Source organism: Ricinus communis, chromosome 6, assembly GCF_019578655.1.
Source record: "Ricinus communis isolate WT05 ecotype wild-type chromosome 6, ASM1957865v1, whole genome shotgun sequence".
Lineage (NCBI taxonomy): Eukaryota > Viridiplantae > Streptophyta > Magnoliopsida > Malpighiales > Euphorbiaceae > Ricinus > Ricinus communis.
Window position 1 is genome coordinate 12,523,632 of NC_063261.1, and position 19,083 is coordinate 12,542,714.

Genomic DNA, 19,083 nt, shown 5'->3' on the forward strand with positions numbered 1-19,083 from the left:
TGTGAGGCTTTGAGCTTAACAGAATTCTTCTTTAATTCAAGTATTCTTTATTTCTTGTTCTTATTATTTATGAATTATTGATATTGATTGAACTGACGACTCAACTTTGATATTGATTTTTCTGTTGCTAAAATTTGAGTTTGTGATCCGTAATTATCATGAACGATTGACACAAGTAGCAAGGAGCTGGCTCATGTGTGTGTGATTACGGCTTATTCGAATTACATAGCTTGCATGATAGGCTCTAGGGAAATAAAGGAACAAGGTTATTTCAATTGCAGTTATCTCAATTAAATTAATGTTGGTTTAGTCATTCTCATTATTCTTAATGCTGTCATTAAGTTGATATGGAACGCTATCGTGCCCAGTTGACTAATGATAAGTCTTGATTTGGATGTGGGGTTTGAGACAATTGTATTAGGAGAATTACACTTATTGCGGCTTTTTCGAATAAGTAGACTAAGTACTTGAATAGAAAAATTGATATTTTAGCCTATGATCATGATTACAATTGGATAGAATTAGCACTCTTGAATTGAAAATTTGTTAAGATTGATTTTTATTTACTTTAATATTCAGCCTTCATCATTTTCTGCTTATTTATAATTTTGATTCAAACATTCAAAAACCCCCCTTTTATTTTACTTTGAGAAGCTATCCACATTGGTTCCCTTGGGATTCAACCTGGTTTCACTATTTCTACAAGTTAGTTTAGGAAAATCAGTAATTTATTTTGAAGGGCTTCGACAACCCGTTCAGTCGAGCTATGGTAGTTAGAGAGTATGGCAAGATTGAATTTGAAAGTGAGGATAGAGATAATGAAGAGGACAAAATTTTAATATTAGGAGATTACAATGATGATGGTATTGAAGAGCTAATGAGGGGTGATCTTTTGGTTGCTAGGCGTACACTCATTGCATAAATGAAGGATGACGATGAAATGCAGTAGCAAAGGGACAATATCTTTCACACCATATGCCATGCACAAGGTAAGACTTTGTATCCTTTTCATTGATAGTGGAAGTTGTACTTATGTTGCTAGTATTATAATGGTTGAAAAACTAGGATTGAACTTGATACCTCATCCTAGACCATATAGATTGCTATAGTTTAACAATTGTGGTGAGGTTAAGGTGAATAAGCAGGTTATTATATCCTTCACAATAGGTAGATATATAGATGAGGTACTATGTAATATAGGATCAATTTATGCAAGCCATATTTTGTTAGATAGACCATGGCAATTTGATAGGAAAGCTCACTATGATGGCTTTCTTAATAAGTATAGTTTTGTGAAGGATAGGAGGAAAGTTACATTGATACCTCTTTCTCCCAAGAAGGTGTATGATGACCAAAGTAAATTAGTGAAAGAAAGGGTCAATGTTAAAAATGCCAAGCATGTTATTGAACCACCCAAGAGTGGTAAAGATAGTGGTAATCAATCAAGTAAGAAACCTAAATTAAAAAGGGTATTTTATTAGTTAGGGAATGTGAGATTAGGCATGCATTGATACTAATAGGGTAGTATTTTTTGTTACTTATAAGGTTTATTTGAACATTATTGACTTTGATCTTTCCTTGACAAGTATGTTTGCTAACCTTTTGCAGGAATTTGATGATGTTTTCCCCGAAGATATGCCAATCAGTTTACCACTTGAAAAGGGTATAGAACATCAAAATGACTTCGTGTTAAGGGCTCTCATACTAAATAGACTAGCCTATCGAAGTAATTCTGAGGAAATAAATGAGCTCCAACGGCAAGTGGATGAACTAATGGCAAAAGGGTATGTGCGTGAGAGCTTGAGTCTATGTGTGGTTCCAAAGAAGGATGGCACGTGGAGGATGTGTTTAGACTGTCATGCAATCAACAAAATAACGGTAAAGTATCATCATCCTATCCCTAGGTTAGATGATATGCTTGATGAGTTGCATGGGACATGTCTTTTTACTAAGATATATTTGCAAAGTGGGTAATATTAGATTCAGATGAAAACTGGAGATGAGTGGAAAATAGCTTTTAAGACCAAGTCTATATGAGTGGTTAGTTATGTTATTTGGGTTAATAAATACACTCAATATATTCAAGAGACTAATGAACCATGTATTGCATGAATTTCTTGGTAAATTTGTTATATATATGTTGATGACATCTTGATTTATTCTAAGAATCTTGATGATCATGCTTTTCAAGTTAGATGTGTCTTAGACGTTCTTAGGAGGGAGAGGTTGTTTACCAATCTTAAAAAGTATAGTTTTTTATGTAGATCGAGTCATTTTTCTTGGCTTTATAGTTAGTTCTAATGGTTTGGAGGATGATGAATAAAAGGTTAAAGCTATCAAAGAATAGCTGACACCTCAAAACATTAGCCAAGTTAGAAGTTTTTATGGCTTCACTAGCTTTTATAGATGGTTCATTAGAGACTTTAATAGCTTAACTGCACTATTGAATGAGATAGTGAAAAAGAATATTGGGTTTCGTTAGGGTGATGCACAATACCATGCATTTAATTTACTTAAAGGTACATTATGTAATGCACATTTATTGGTTTTACCTAACTTTGATAAGACCTTTGAGGTTAAGTATGATGCTATTAACATTAGATGAAGATATTTTGATGCAAGAGGGAGGACTCATATGTTACTTTAGTGAGAAATTGAATGGGGCAGCATTGAGGTACCCAACATATGATAAGGAGTTTTATACATTGGTTTGTGCATTGCAAACTTGACAATATTATTTGTGGTCAAAGGGTTTGTAATACACACAGATCATGAATTTTTATAGCATCTGAAAGGGCAAGACAAGCTGAATCAAAGGCATGCAAAGTGGGTGAAATTTATTGAGACCTTCCCATACGTGATCAAGTACAAGAAAGGTAAGGAAAATATGGTTGCTGATGCTTTTCCTTGAAGGTATGCATTTCTTAATTCTCTTAATTCTAAGTTATTAGGATTTGAGTATATAAAAGAATTGTATACTGATGATTTAGATTTCGGCAAAAAGTATATGGTGTGTGTAATAATGGCTGCCTTTGATGATTTTTATGTGTTTGAAAGGTTTTTATTTAAGAAAAATTGATTATGTATGCCAAACATTTTCTTTGCATGTATTATTGATTAATGAGGCATATGGTGGTGGATTAATAGGCCACTTTGGGGTACGTAAGACCTATGATATTATTTTGAAACATTTCTTTTGGCCTAGCATGAAATGAGATGTATAAAGTGTTTATAGTAAATGTGTCGTTTGCATGCGGGCTAAATCCAAATTGAAACTTCATGGGTTATATGCACCTTTATCCGTTCTTAATATACCTTGGAATGATTTGTCTATGGATTTTTTGTTTGGTTTGCCTAAAGACAGGAAGAGTAGAGATAGCATATTTATTGTTGTGGATAGATTTAGTAAGATGGCACATTTCATTCATTATCATAAAATAGATGATGCATGTCATATTGTTGAATTGTTCTTTAGGAAAATTGTGCATTTGCTTGGTGTACCTAAGACTATTATTAGTGATAGGGATGTGAAATTTTTGAGTCATTTTTGGCGTGTGTTGTGGGCGAAATTGGACATTAAGTTATTATTTTCTACTACTTGCCATTCATAAATAGATAGTCAAACTGAGATAGTTAATAGAACTTTTGTACAATTTCTTCCTCCTCTAATTTCTAATAATCTTAAGTCTTAGGAAGATTTACTGCCATATGTAGAATTTGCTTATAAAAGGATTGCTCATAACATTACACATACTTCACCATTTAAAATAGTGTGTGGCTTTAATTCTTTATCTCTAATTGATTTGATTCCTTTGCCCATTAACAAGATTGTTAGTATTGAAGGTGTTTCAAAGGAAAATTTAGTGAAAAAGATGCACAAACAAGTGAAAGATAGGATTGAGAAGCAAAATAAAAGGATAGCTGAAAGGGTAAAAAAGGAAAAAAAAAGAATGTTGTGTTCAAGCCTCGTGATTGGGTTTGGGTCCATTTTTGAAAGGAAAGGTTCCCAAACCAAAAAAAATTGAAATTGAAGTAATTTCCTTTGATTCACTCTTTTTTCCTCTATCTCTTATCATCAATTCTTAAGCTTCCTTGTATTTACCTTATTGAAGAAAATAAAGCAAGAAACAGCTGAATCTGTGTAACCCGAAGGAATACACTTTTAGAGTTGAGAATTCTAACTGTGCTTGTGGAAGGCTTGTAAAATTATTTGTCTCTCGAGCTAAGAGGAACCCCAGTTCCAAGTTTTCGAGATACTCATTTGTAGCAAGTATAAGATATAAGCCTAGTTTATATTGTTATGGTTGTGATTATAATGAAGATTTGTGTTATTATCATGTATATGGATCAAGCTATGATTTTTTAAGTGGCACGATATATGGGTTAATAAGAGGACACTGGTGTGCTGCAAGAGTTAAGGCGTTGGCATTCTAAGTTTGAGAGATTTGAATTTGACATTACAAGTAAGCTACTGAATGAGCAAAACAATGAAGTTTATTTACTTAACTCAAAGTTGAAGAAAACAAAAAAGAAAAGAAAAAGGAAGCATGAAGTGTAGTCTGTATAAGCTTTCTTTTATTTGTGGGTGGATTTCTGATTTACAAGATATACTTTAGTTAGCTTATTTGGAAGATATACTTTGGTTAGCTTTCTTTTTTTTTTCTTTTTTCTGTGAGTGTATTTTGATAACACATATAGTTGGAAGTTAAACTATTAGTAATATCTGCTGGAAGAAGTAGCAAGCTTTGTATTTTGATGATGAATAAAATGAAAATGTTCTTTTCTTCAGATATTCTTATGGTTATTATTTTAATATGATGATAAATAAGTATAGTAACAAATTGAGTGAAAATTTAATAATATAGATTGTTGATTGCTTTTAATAATCAAATGCTTGAATAAAAAGTGAATAGGTGTGGGATTCCTGTATAATATTATGTTCCTAATATGATAAAAAAGAGAGCACATGAACCTTATACCCAAAACTGTCTAAAGCCATTTCAAAAAATAATTTTTCAAAGGATCACATGTTAGGTCCACAAGATAATAACAGCAAAACAATAAAAAAAATAGTATTTGATTAGCATCTCAAAAGCACAAAACAAATTTTTTAGGTCTTCTTCATCTAAGTCTTCTTTCTAATCCTATTTCCTTTATTTTATGTAGTTCTTAGAGATAGCCAAGCTCTCTTCTTGGTATAACACTTCCATCAATTGTTTGCCTTTATCTTATTGCTTTATTGTTGTCTTAACCTCTTTATTATTTGTTGTAATATTTTCTTTCTTCCCAACCTCTTTGCTTAGAAATCTTGGAGGTTTGTAAGTCTTTTTTTCCTTTAGCTACAGATGTTGGCTTTTTTGTAGGGACAAATCTCTATCTTTGTGAAAGTCTTTAAATGTCTAGATCTAGTGGTAGCTCACTCAATATATCATTAATGCTCTTAGTCTTCTTGGTTGCAATTTTTGAAAGTGATATGATAGATTGTAAATGTGATTTCTATTATGATTGTAAATGCGATTTTTATTATGAAACATAATCCTGAAAATCAACTAAATAAGCTGGTATGCCAAGCTCGACTATAGCTATTTTTACTTGTGTTACAAATGGTATACATTAAATAACTATTAAAAAACAACTGAGTTAGCATATGTAGTACCACTATTTTGAATTACACAATTAAAATTGCTTGTTTTACTTGTGATAATGATATTAGAGGTGACAGATTATCAAATGTTGAAGCTGTCCTTGTAGGAGCTCCATGGTCATCTTCATGATCATGTTCATTTAAATTTGTGAATATATTTAAAACTACATGATCATCTTCATGTATTTTAAAACTGGTGGCAGCATGCTTTTGCACCTGTAAGTACAACTCACAAGCTTGATAAACCAACACAAATATATTATGATAAATACAAGTTCTAGATTAGTAGCTTACATTTTTTGCACTACTTTCACCATTGGATCCCTTTTTCCTTTTTCGTTTTGTATTTTTCTCTTAGCCTAGTATAACATATCCACATTAGTTTATATAAGATTTATGAAGTAAAATTGTAATAATATTATATTATACTTACACACAGTTTTTCCTTCCTTTGTTGCTATCTTGTAGAGTTTTCAGCACCATGAAACCTCCTGTTATGGCCCTTAGCACTACAAATTGTGCACGTCATCACAAACCCCTTCTTTGTGACCTTTCTATTTTTAGTAGAGCTTCCATTTATTCTTCCTCTAACCTTCTCCCTTTAGGAGGCCTACCTTTTTTAGGTTCAATTACTTGGGGGGCAGGATTGATGGGGTAGTTTACTTGGGCCAAAATTCTTTACTAGTTGTTGGATTAAGCAAATGGTTATAGTATTTTAAGTATGTTTGAACCTTGTAATACTCATGTAGATAAAATTCAAGGTTTTCATTACTATACCAAATTGCACAACAATATGACAACATATATTAGTTAGATCCCACCTCCTACATGTACATGTTATTTCTTGTTTGTCAACTACAAATTGTCCCTCTGGCCTAACCACTTAAAACTTATCACCCTCAGACCACTATTCTAAACATCCAGCAAAATTCTTTTTGTTTTTCTAGTCTTTTCAAGATCTTAGGGCAGTAATAAGAGGTTATTCTTTTCATAGCATCCCTTTTCTTATGTATCCTCTTTATTATTTTTGTTCTTATAATCTCATTTATAGCTATCACAACCTTGGTTCTAGCATCTAAGATAAATTCACATAACATGTTACACTTAGCATCAGTCCTAAAATGAGACCTAGACCAATAATGAGGGGGGAATGATATTCATGTAGTTATGTCCTTGTTTTGACTTTGAAGCTAACTTGTTCATTATGTTTTTAAATATCTGGACATAACTTACCCTAGCACCACCCCACACAAGTTCTTTTAGACCTAGACTATTAAATTTCTTTTTAAAACTATTATGCACATCTCTAACACAAAACTCATGTTCACAGTTAGGAAATAATTATTCCATGGCAAGAATAAATCCCTATTCCAAAATCATAACACAAAATCATTGTCACATATATATGAATTGCTTACAAAAGAAAAGAAAAGTAAATATGAAGAATAATTACCTTTTGCCTGTCACTCATGAAGATCCAATTATAACTGTTTGATATCTCCAAATCTTCAGTTAGCAACTCTAAAAACCATTTCTAATATTCCTTATTTTCTTTCTGGACAACACACCATGCCACTAGATAGATGCAGTCATTTGCATCTATAGAAATAGCCGTGAGAAGCTCTCCAAAGACTCCTTTAAGCCAATACCCATCCAAAGATATCAAAGGCCTAGATGATTAAAATCCTTCCTTCAATGCAGCAAAGCACACATACGTACTATTAAAAACTCCTTCATTCAAATAAAAAACTATAGTACTTCCTGAATTACTCCTCAATATTCTAGCTTGTAATCATAAAGTCTAGAAAGTTGTTCTATTTCATCACCATTTTTAAATTTCAATATAGCAATTCTTGCTCTTCATGCTTTAAATCTTGGTACATCAATACCACAATCTTCTTTTACAACTTGTATGATCCCTTCAATTGCCCTAGCGGGATCAACTCTGAACCTCTCAACATAATGTTCAACTATCCATTTGGCATTAACATGCCTATTGTATGCCTTTCTTATACAGTTTTGAGTCAAACATCCTGACTTGATATGAACTATTTGTTTGTCTTTGTTCATCAAGGAAGCCCAAATGAAGAACTAACATCTTTTCTTGCACCTTTCCTTGTATTTTTTCCTTATTCTGGTCCAAATATGACTTGGGAAACTTTTAATTGATAAGCTTTTAACTCATTCTTGAGTTGTTTGAAGGAACATAATAGCATTCCAATCTTGAAGTTGGGATTGGCCATATCACTTTTCTCATTAAACATAAGCCACCTGTGCTTTCTTAAATTTGCATCATTATTATCAGTTGAAGAGTATGACAATAGCTCATCTAATGGAGATGCACTATCACATTTTAATCTTCACATGACTTCTCATCAAGTTGCCTAGCACTACCAGATCCATATGGTCTATCCCTCTCAAGCTTCTTATCAATAAACTTTTCAAATATGGCATCATCATCAACATCTTCATTGTTGAGGTCATAATTAGAATCCACAAAGTCACTATCCTTGGAATCTGCATCACTATTCTCATAGTTATTATTATCAATATTTTGTTCGTTCTATGGTGCCTTGCCTCATTTCATGTACATTTTTCACAACCTACTCACTTGCATGTGGTTCCATAACTTCTTCTATTCCTCCAAACTTATCCCTAATAAAAATATGCATCATCTTACAATCCTCTATAAACATTGCCATTTCTAAAGCATCATTGTTAGTTTCAAGGCTTATCAATCTATCATGCATACTCTTTTTAGGATGCTTCCATATAATGATTCTATTTTCAGGTTTTATTCCTAACTCTCTAACCATTGAATCTATTTATAACTTACAAATCTTATATGAGCTACAAAAATCAACAACTCCCACATCCCATAGTTTAGATTGGCCTCTACCATCAACTCCATAATCATGCCAATACAAACTGTACTCAAAATTTGGCACTGTAAAATGCAATACCATTAAAATATTTAAACATAGATTAATTGTGTTAATAGAAGTAGTATTAACTAACATCATCAATGTTCAATTAATAAAAAAGATTACTTTAAAGTAACAAGTATTGAGAAAACCTTAATTGAATATTGCATATTTAGTGTTTTTATGATCAAATAACTCAAAATGATGCAAGAACATGAAATATGCATAAAAATCTATTAATTTACATGAAATACAACTTCAATTTTTGTGTGTTACCACACAAGAACTTGAGGTCCTCTACTTACAGTATTATGGTGAGTCTTTTCCCTTACACCACTTAAGTGACATTGTCGTTCTTTGCTATCCAAGCTCGAAAATGTGCTTTGTTTCTATGAAATGAAATGAGGAAGAGGAACCTCAAAGAGTTTTCATAATGGAGGGTGAAAGTTAAACAATTTTCAAAGGCAAGCAGTTAGTCGTTTAGCTAAAGGCAAAAGCAAGAAAAGAGTGTCAATTAATTTAACTAAAGACAAAAGGTTGTTAAGTTAGGGCAAGCTTATTTTGACAACCGGCAGTTACGTCATCAAAAAATAACCGGGCGGATGTAATAGAAATAATAGGACAGGCACTAAACAAAAACAAATTAAAAATCTAGTACCAAATAGAAACAAGTGGCAAAAGATTGATACCAACGAGGTAATTTACCAGTTGAAATCCATTAAAGAATTATTTCATTTGAGAAAAAGACATAAAAGAGAAAGTAAAATGAAAATGATAAAGTTGAAAGAGATATTTTAATATTTTGGAATACATTGACTTAAATTCATTTGACAATTCTATATATTTTATTAGAATTTAATTTAACTATAACTAATTTTATACAACTTGATTACATAAACTTCTAAATTAATATTTACATCATTTAGAGCACATCAACTTTAAATTCATAAATAAATTTTATAAATTTCAATCAAATACAATTCCATCCTCATTTTCTTTATTTCTTCTTCTGACCTCTTTCTTTGTCCTTGTATTCTTTTTGTTCCTCTCTCTTTATACATATAAGAGAAAGGTGGTTTCTCACTATCACTCTCACACTCTCTTTTCTTATTATATTTCTAATGGTATGACTTGAAGAATACAAGAGTTTCTTGTTATTTTTCGGTCTGCCTTCTTCTTTGGTAACTCCTCTATTTATAGAGGTCTTCAGCCTTGAGGCTCCATCATTGTTGCTTTGGATGCTCTTCATAATGGAGTGAGGGGCTCCACATCTTTTGGATGCTTTTGATAATAGAGTGACGTGCTCCGCGTCTTTTGCAGGAGTTGTCTGCCACGCTTCAACAGTGAGGAATCTTTTATTTTAAAAAAGTAACAGTGCATAATCTTTTGTCTTCTTTCTCTTCTTTTAAAAAGACTTTTTAAAAAAAAAAAAAAGTAACAGGCTTGATCTATAGCACTCATCAGTCCATGCAGGGGAATTTTTCTTTAATCTATCATGGAGGGATTTTGCTAAACAGTTCAAATTTGGATAAAAATCCATGACATAATTTAAACTGCCAAGGAACCTTAGCAATTGAGTCTTTCCAAAATTTTATCTGGAAATCTTGAAGTAAAAGCTAGAGACCTTTCAATTGGGGTGATAATTCCCCGGGAGATGTAGTGTCCAAGAAATCTAATTTTCGTTTGGAATAAAGATACCTTGGACTTTGAAACTACTAGACCATTTTTCTTAACAACATAGAAAAATGTCTCCAAATGTTTGAAATGTTGTTCTAGAGAATTTGAAAAGATTAGCACATCATCGATATAAACAATGCAAAACTTTGAATAAGGATTGAAAATGTCATTCATGATTTTTCGAAATTCAGAAGGAGCATTTTTTAATCCGAAAGGCATCACATTTCATTCGTATTGACTAAATGGAACTGTAAATGCAGTTTTGTACCGATCTTTAGGATGAATCTGGATTTGCCAAAATTCTGATTTCATATCAAACTTTGAAAAAATAAAAGCGGAATGAAGCTTTTGAAGAAGATCTTTTTTGTTTGGAATGGGGTATCTAATCCACTTTAGAGCTTTATTCAAAGGCTTGTAATTAATCACCAACCTAGGTTTTCCTCTTTCTATCTCACTATTTTTATTGACATAGAAGGCTACACACGACCAGGGGGATCCAGATTTCGTAATTAAACCCTTTTGCTCTAAATCTTTTATTTCTATTCTACAATGGTTTTCAAGGGTTTCATTCATTTGGATAGGTATGCTTTGGTAGGAATTTGTTTGTCACTAAAATTTCTTTCATATGGTAAATCCACCATATGTTGTTTTCTTTTTCAAAAAGCATTAGGAAGATCAGAACGAACTTCTTTTTCAATTTTCTTTTGTAGATAAAAATTTTTTCTTTGGACAAATTCATTTTGCAATTGGCTTTGGATTCTTTTTAAACCCATATCTTGTTTTAGGTGGAAAAGTTGGGTTTGTTTTCCTTTAATCAAAGCATTTATCTCAAAATTATAAATTGAGTGAGCTTTTATAAGATTGAGATTTCTCTTCTTGGATTTTTCTAAAAAAGGAAAAACAATCATTGAATCTTTAGCTTTAAAAATGATACTAGCAGTAGTTACTTTGAAAGGAGTAATTAAATTGATAAAAGGAGTTCCCAAAATAACAGTTTGCTGAAGATCCTTTGTAAGAATAAAAATATTTTTTAGAGCAATATTGTTGTTTAGAATTGCAGCTTCAGTTTTCCCCGCAATTCTGATCTTTGAACTATTGGCTAAGGTGAGCCTCTCTTTAGTTTCTTGATGATATCTTTTAGGAACTAGATCATAATTGATATAGTTGAGGTCTGCCCCCGTATCAAACAAAGCTATAGTTTCTATCTAGAAATCATAAGGGAAAATGAGTTTTATTTGAATCAAATATTTTCTTGAGGCTATTTCTTTTAAAACATTAATGAAATTTTCTGAGACATTTTCAGAAACCTCAAGATTTTGAAAATCATTTTCGTCTTCAGAATCAAAATCACTATTTTTTAACAAAATAAAATCATTTTGTTATTTTTCTTTCAAATCTTTGAGTTCTGTTTTAATGGCTTTGATTTATTTTTGAAGTTCTTGGATAGCAAGGAGAGGGTTCTTTAACTTTTTCCCTTTTTCCAAGATCATAGTAAGATCATAGGTGTTCTTACTAAAAGAAGGGACGAGGGTTTCAGTTTTTAGAATTTCTTTCAAGACTTGTTTTTGGATTTGAGGGTCATTAATATGCTTGACGGCCTCAAGAAGAGCTTCTTGTTGCCTAGTGAGCATATTAATGTTCTTTGGAATATCATCTGATTCTGATTCAGAATAATCGGATGAGGTTTTAATTTCATCAATTTGAAACTCTTCCTTATTATTCGAAAATTCTGATTCAGAGGAATCAACGAGAAGAGCTAAAATTTTGCTCAAAATTTCTTCTTCTATTTGGAGCTCATGAAGTTTCTTAGAAAACTTGCAATACTTTGAAGTGTCACCCTTTTTCCCACATTTGTAGCAAGTAATTTTACTAAAATCTTTTTTGAAATTTTGTTTTGGAAATTTAGAAGAGGACGGCCTTTTGTAGAAATTCTCTTTGTTTTTAGGCGCTTTCCTATTTTTGAAAAAATATTTTTTCTTAAAAGATTTACAATGAACCAAAAAAAGATGATGATATAGAGACCGTGTCTACCTTGGCTGCCATGGTCATCTGTTGTAAGAGACCAAGAATGTTATATTTTGACATTCCATCTATATTCCATTCATAGACGGAAGAGGCATTGAATCTAGATTGGGTGAGAATATTATTTCTATTTTCTATCCCTAGATCTGGGGCAGTATTCCTAGAAGTATGGCAAGTCAATCTAGGGGCTTGCCATCCCAATCTATTGATGTTGGAAGGTTTTTCAGTGACACTTTCAAGCTCTGAATCATTAGATTCATCGCTTTGGGCTTGATCTATAGCACTGATATTCCTACTACTTTGAGAAGTATTGAGTACTGGTTTTTGAAGGACTCAGAAGTGGCTAATTTGCTAAGCTATTCCCTGACTGCTCTAGCAAACTCAGTTTGCTTCTGAAATTGGTCTTGACTAGGCTTTGAAATCTGGTAGGGTTTGAAGAGTGGGTTTTTGAGCTTTTCTGTTTGGCTTATCTCTTTTGGATGACCAGTGTTGGAAATTGGAGAGGTGAAGACTATAGGAGGTTTTTGGATTTGGCTTTCTATCCTAACAAGTTGTTTCCCTATTGTGTTAAGATAGGTATTTGAGAAATTGTTCAAGCTCTTCTCCTACTAATTTGTAGGGTGTGGCTTCTATTTTCGTTCTCTCCATAAGAAATGGTTATCTTCTTAAAGGGAGGATGTTCAGACTGGATGGTTTGGTTTTCTCCAACCTTACATTCTGGAGTCTTGTTCCTTACAGTAACAGGACTAATGAGTTTTTCTTTGAAAGGATAAAGAATACTATTTTCTTTGCAATAAATCTGAAACCAATCATAAAATTTGATTTGGATTCTGTTTTGTATGCAAAATTGGTAGTATCTTTCCTGGATACTGTCCTTTTCTTATAGAAAATGTTTAAAAAACCAAAGTTTTTTGGAATGGTTTTTCTTTGAATAGAAATCATCATGTAAAAGCTTTTTATTGATTTGAAAATCTTTTGAAATCATGTTGATTTCTGCTTCTAGATTTTGAGTTATTGCAGATGGTGATGGTGAAGAGGGGGTAGAGACGGTCTCTATATCATTATATTTCTTTGGTTCATTGTAAACAGGTCTAGGGATATTGCTTTGGTAATCAATATTTTATAATATGGTGTTTGAGCTTGGTATATCAGATGTTGAAAATCTTGGTTGTATTTGTGATGGAGTTGGTTCTTTGTAAGGGGCATAAATAACATAAGGTATTTTTGATACCCTTCCAATATCTATGGTCGAGGTTGAAGAGTCATCATCAGAAAATCTAGAAGAGGTTGATTTCCTGTTGAATGTAAGCTTTACTTTCCCATCTGGAAACTGAGTTATGTTTCTGAGATTTATATTTGGCTCTGTTTACTTTGGTGATTCAGGTTGGGTTGCACCTTCAAGGATGCATTCTTCTAGAAGAGTGATATCCTTTCATTGAATAGTTTTTGGAATAGTTGCATTGGATTTGGAAAGATCTGTTTGGAGGAATAAGGTTTCTCCTTTTGGTGAGTGGAGTTTGTGTTTCGAACCAAAAGCATAAATCATCGCTTTGTAATGTATTTTGAAAATCAATGCTATCGGAATAGATCTTTCAAGCATTTTGTAATTATGTGTTTTTATTTGAAGAACAATACTCTTTAAAATATTTTTGTCATTTAAAGAAATTGTAATGTTTGGAAAACAATTGAAAGAAATTAGTCCTTTATTAAGGCTTGACTCAACAGTTCCTAATAAAGAATCATAAAAATTTGTAAACCTAACATCTCTAAGGACTGCTAAGATGGAAGTATCTAAACCTTCTCTGGTAAGGGGCTTTATTCCTGCCTGGACAAGGCCTATATGAATGTATTTATAATCTTTTTCTTTATGCTTCTAGAGCGTCTTTGGATTCAAAAGATAAATTTCTTCAAAAGGCTTTGAAATTTGAATATCTCTTTCTTCAGTTTTGATAGTAAAATCAGTTTTGAAGAGAGGAAACTTTGAAAACTCATAGATTTGCTTCTTTTAAATCTTGGATATTTCCCAATCATCAATATGCTTTGAAAAATCTTCAATAGTGATTTCCTCACTATTTACTAAACCTTTAGATCTTGAAGACTCAGAGATAGAAGAATTTGAGAAAGAAGAAGATCTACAGAAAAAAGGTTCTAAATTCATTTTAAAATAAACGAAGATAACTTTCTAAATAAACGTGGACCAAGCCACCAGATTTACTGCCCTTAAATCCGACGGGACTTACTACTGTGCATAAATGAACAAGTTTATTTATCAGAGATATGATGCAAATTAAAATGACTTTAGAATCTCTTTTATATAAATAATCTTTTTTTCCCAGGAACCCTATTGGCTCTGATACCAATTGGTGAGACTAACAAGTTTCTGGTGTGCAGGATCCTCAGTAGAGGCAAGCACAGAGCATACACTTGTTAAATCTTATATAGGAATGGAAAATAAGAATTTATTATTGATAGATGAACAAATATACAAACTTTGAAATAAAAGCTTTAAAATGAAAGCTTTAAACAAAAGATATACAAACTTTGAAATAAAAGCCTTAAAATGAAAGCTTTAAACAAAAGAAATATAACTGTAGTTGAATATAAGAGGAATGTAGTTTCTCACTCTCACGCTCTCTTTTCTCACTATATTTCTAATGGTATGACTTGAAGTATACAAGAGTTTCTTGTTATTTTTCAGTCTGCCTTCTTCTTTGGTAGCTCCTCTATTTATAGAGGTCTTCAGCTTTAAGGCTCCATAATTGTTGCTTTAGATGCTCTTCATAATGGAGTGTGGGGCTCCACGTTCTTTGGATGCTTTTGATAATGGAGTGAGGGGCTCCATGTCTTTTGCAAGAGTTGTCTGCCACACTTCAACAGTAAGGAATCTTTTACTTTAAAAAAAATAACGGTGTAGAGTCTTTTGTCTTCTTTCTTTTCTTTTAAAAAGACTTTTTTTTATTTATTTATTGGGTATTTGGCCCATTGCAGAATTATTTTGGGCTACCATTTCTGGTTCTCAATCCAAGGGCTTTACAAAGATGTCATTTGATGGGCATAAATATCCTAAAACAGTCATCTTTATTCGAGTCACCATCTAGATCAATTGCTGCTGAGCTGGTGCTGGAAGTGGAAGATGAAGCTTTAGATTTTCCTTTTGAAGAGGCGGTTTCTGACAATTATTTGATCAATTGTAAGAAATCTTCTTCTGTTTGAGCCACCGCTAGCTTTGGAATAATGAAAGACTTTTGTGCCAGGAAAGTGGTCTGTTCTTTCAGAGGTGGCAAGAAGCTATTTTTTGAAAGAAAACTTTGTACCATCTTTAGAGATAATTTTTCTTGGTGGTTAAATTTATCCCACCATTTAACTTTGAATCTTCGGGCAAGGATGATTTCTCCATCTGCTGCTTGGTTGAAATGGAAATACCATACATATACCCAAGGGAGAAAGAAGTTTGAACAAAATAGAAGTAAAGGAGGAAAACGTCTTTCTATTTTGTTGGGTTTATAGTGAGATTTGAATAGATTAAACAAACATAGAACTTCTGGAATTATGGTCTCTGGAACATTGCCATAAAAATTCCACCATTGTTTAAACCAATATGGGATTTTTGAAGTTTGGATTGTGCTTGTCTCGAAGTAGAAAAGCCAAGAATGGCTTTATCCTTCTTTTTGTAAAAGAAAGGTATTAGACCAAGCTTGTTGGTAATCCCAATAGTTGAAAGAAGTATTTAGGCTTGAAGGGTAGGTGCTTTAGAGGGAGGTTGGAAAAGATCTTAGTGAATGTAAATCCATTCCCAAATCTGAAGGGTGGAGGATCCTTTGGATGGTGCATGTGGAATATGCAGGGCCTTTATGGTCTTTATGCTTTTTGAAGTGTTTGAATTTTGCAGAACCAGTTACCTCAAGGATAGACTGGTAGTAAGATTGGGGTTTTGATTTATTCCAGGGTTTAAAGTACCATCCTGGAGGGAAAAGTTTTAAAACTAGTTTTGAGGGGGCTTTCTGTACAGAATCCTTCCTCAATAGTTAAAATGCTTTGAAAGTTTTACTTTTCTACATATTCATTGGATTTGAAAATTTTTGTTTGTGACAAAACTATTTCTTGTGAGTTAGGCTTTGAAATACTTTAAGAGCTTTGAATAAGATTTTGAAGAAAAATTACTATATCAGATTTTGAAAAAAGGATAGAGAGTATACCTTTATCTTTGTTTGAAGAGGATGATGACGTTGGAGAAATTTTTGGTTGGACTTCAGTCCTTGGTACTTGCTTTGAATATTCTTCGACCATCTTTAAAAATTCGGGAGTTTGCTGTGCAAGCCACTCCTCAATATGGAATTTCTCCTTTCAAAGAATCATCATTTTCTTATGATGATTCTTCAACCTCGACCATAAATATTGGAAGAGTATAAAAAACACCTTCTGCTATTTATGCCCCTTACAAAGAACCAACACAACCAAGATTTTCAACATCTGATATACCAAGCTCAAACATCATATTACAAAATGTTGATTACCAAAGCAATATCCCTACACCTGTTTACAATGAACAAAAAAAAATGATGATATAGAGACCGTCTTTACCCCCTCTTCACCATCACTATCTGCAATAACTCAAAATCTAGAAGCAGAAATCAACATTATTTTAAAAGATTTTCTAATCAATAAAAAGCTTTTACATGAAGATTTCTATTCAAAGAAAAACCATTCCAAAAAACTTTGATTTTTTAAACATTTTCTACAAGAAAAGGACAATATCCAAGAAAGATACTACCAATTTTGCATACAACACAGAATCCAAATTAAATTTTTTGATTGGTTTCAGATTTATTGCAAAGAAAATAGTATTCTTTATCCTTTTAAAGAAAAACTCATTAGTCCTGTTACTGTAAGGAACAAGACTCCATAATGGAAGGTTGAAGAAAACCAAACCATCCAGTCTGAACATCCTCCCTTTAGGAAGATAACCATTTCTTATGGAGAGAATGAAATAGAAGCCACACCCTACAAATTAGTAGGAGAAGAGCTTGAAAAAAATGTCAAAAATATTGTTCAACAGAACAATTTCTCAAATACCTGTCTTAACACAATAAGGAAACAGCTTGTTAGGATAGAAAGCCAAATCCAAAAACCTCCTATAGTCTTCACCTCTCCAATTCCCAACACTGGTCATCCAAAAGAGATAAGCCAAACAGAAAAGCTAAAAAACCCAGTCTTCAAACCCTACCAGATCTCAAAGCCTAGTCAAGACCAATTTCAGAAGCAAACTGAGTTTGCTAGAGCAGTCAGGGAACAACATAGCAAATTAGCCACTTCCGAGTCCTCCAAAAACCTAGTACCTAATACTCCTCAAAGCAGTAGGAATATCAGTGCTATAGATCAAGCCCAAAGTGATGAATCTAATGATTCAGAGCTTGAAAGTGTCACTGAAAAACCTTCCAACATCAACAGATTGGGATGGCAAGCCCCTAGATTGACTTGGCATACTTCTAGGAATACTGCCCCAGATCTAGGGATAGAAAATAGAAATAAAATTCTCATCTAATCTAGATTCAATGTCTCTTCCATCTATGAATGGAATATATATAGAATGTCAGAATATAACATTCTTGGTCTCTTACAACAGATGACCATGGCAGCCAATGCCTACAAAACCTAAAGCGGTACCTCCGATAGTGCCATTGCTGAGCTCCTTATAGCTGGATTTTCTGGCCAGCTTAAAGGATGATGGGATTACCATTTCACACAAGCACAACAACTCCAAATCCTAGGTGTCATCCAAACCACCATAGAAGGGACCCCCATCTTAGATGAGCTAGGAAATCCTATTGAGGATGCTGTGTCAACCTTAATCTTGACGATTTCCCTCCATTTCATAGGAGACCCTTCTCTACTAAAAGATAAGAATGCTGAGCTTCTCAGTAATCTAACCTGTAAAAAACTTAGCAACTTCCAAGCTTATAAAGATACTTTCTTGACCAGAGTCATGCTTAGGGAAGATTCAAACCAACATTTCTGGAAAGAGAAATTCTTAGCTGGTTTACCTAAGATACTAGGTGAAAGTGTTAGGAATACCATAAGAGAAGCCCATAATGGCCAGATCCCTTATGATTTCTACACTTATGGTGAATTAGTTAGCCTTACTCAGAAAGAGGGATTGAAGATTTGCCATGACCTTAAACTCCAAAGACAACTGAAATGGGAAATGAAGAAGACTAGGCAGGAGCTAGGTAACTTTTGTAACCAGTTTGAGTATAATCCTATAGAACCTTCCCCTACCTGCAAAGGAAAATGCAAAGAAGATTTTTCTAAATCTTTTAAGAAAAAATATTTTTTCAAAAATAGGAAAGCACCAAAAAACAAAGAGAATTTCTAGAAAAGACCATCCTCTTCTAAATTTACAAAACAAAATTCCAAAAAAGATTTTAGCAAAATTACTTGCTACAAATGTGGGAAAAAGGGTCACACTTCAAAGTATTGCAAGTTTTCTAAAAAACTTCATGAGCTTCAAATAGAAGAAGAAATTTTGAGCAAAATTTCAGCTCTTCTTGTTGATTCTTCTGAATCAGAATTTTTGAATAATGAGGAAGAGTTTCAAATTATTGAAATTAAAACCTCATCCGATTATTCTGAATCAGAATCAGATGATATTCCAAAGAATATTAATATGCTCACTAGGCAACAAGAAGCTCTTCTTGAAGCCGTCAAGCATATTAATGACCTTCAAATCCAAAAACAAGTTTTGAAAGAAATTCTAAGAACGGAAACCCTCGTTCCTTCTTCTAGTAAGAACACCTATAATCTTACTATGATCTTGGA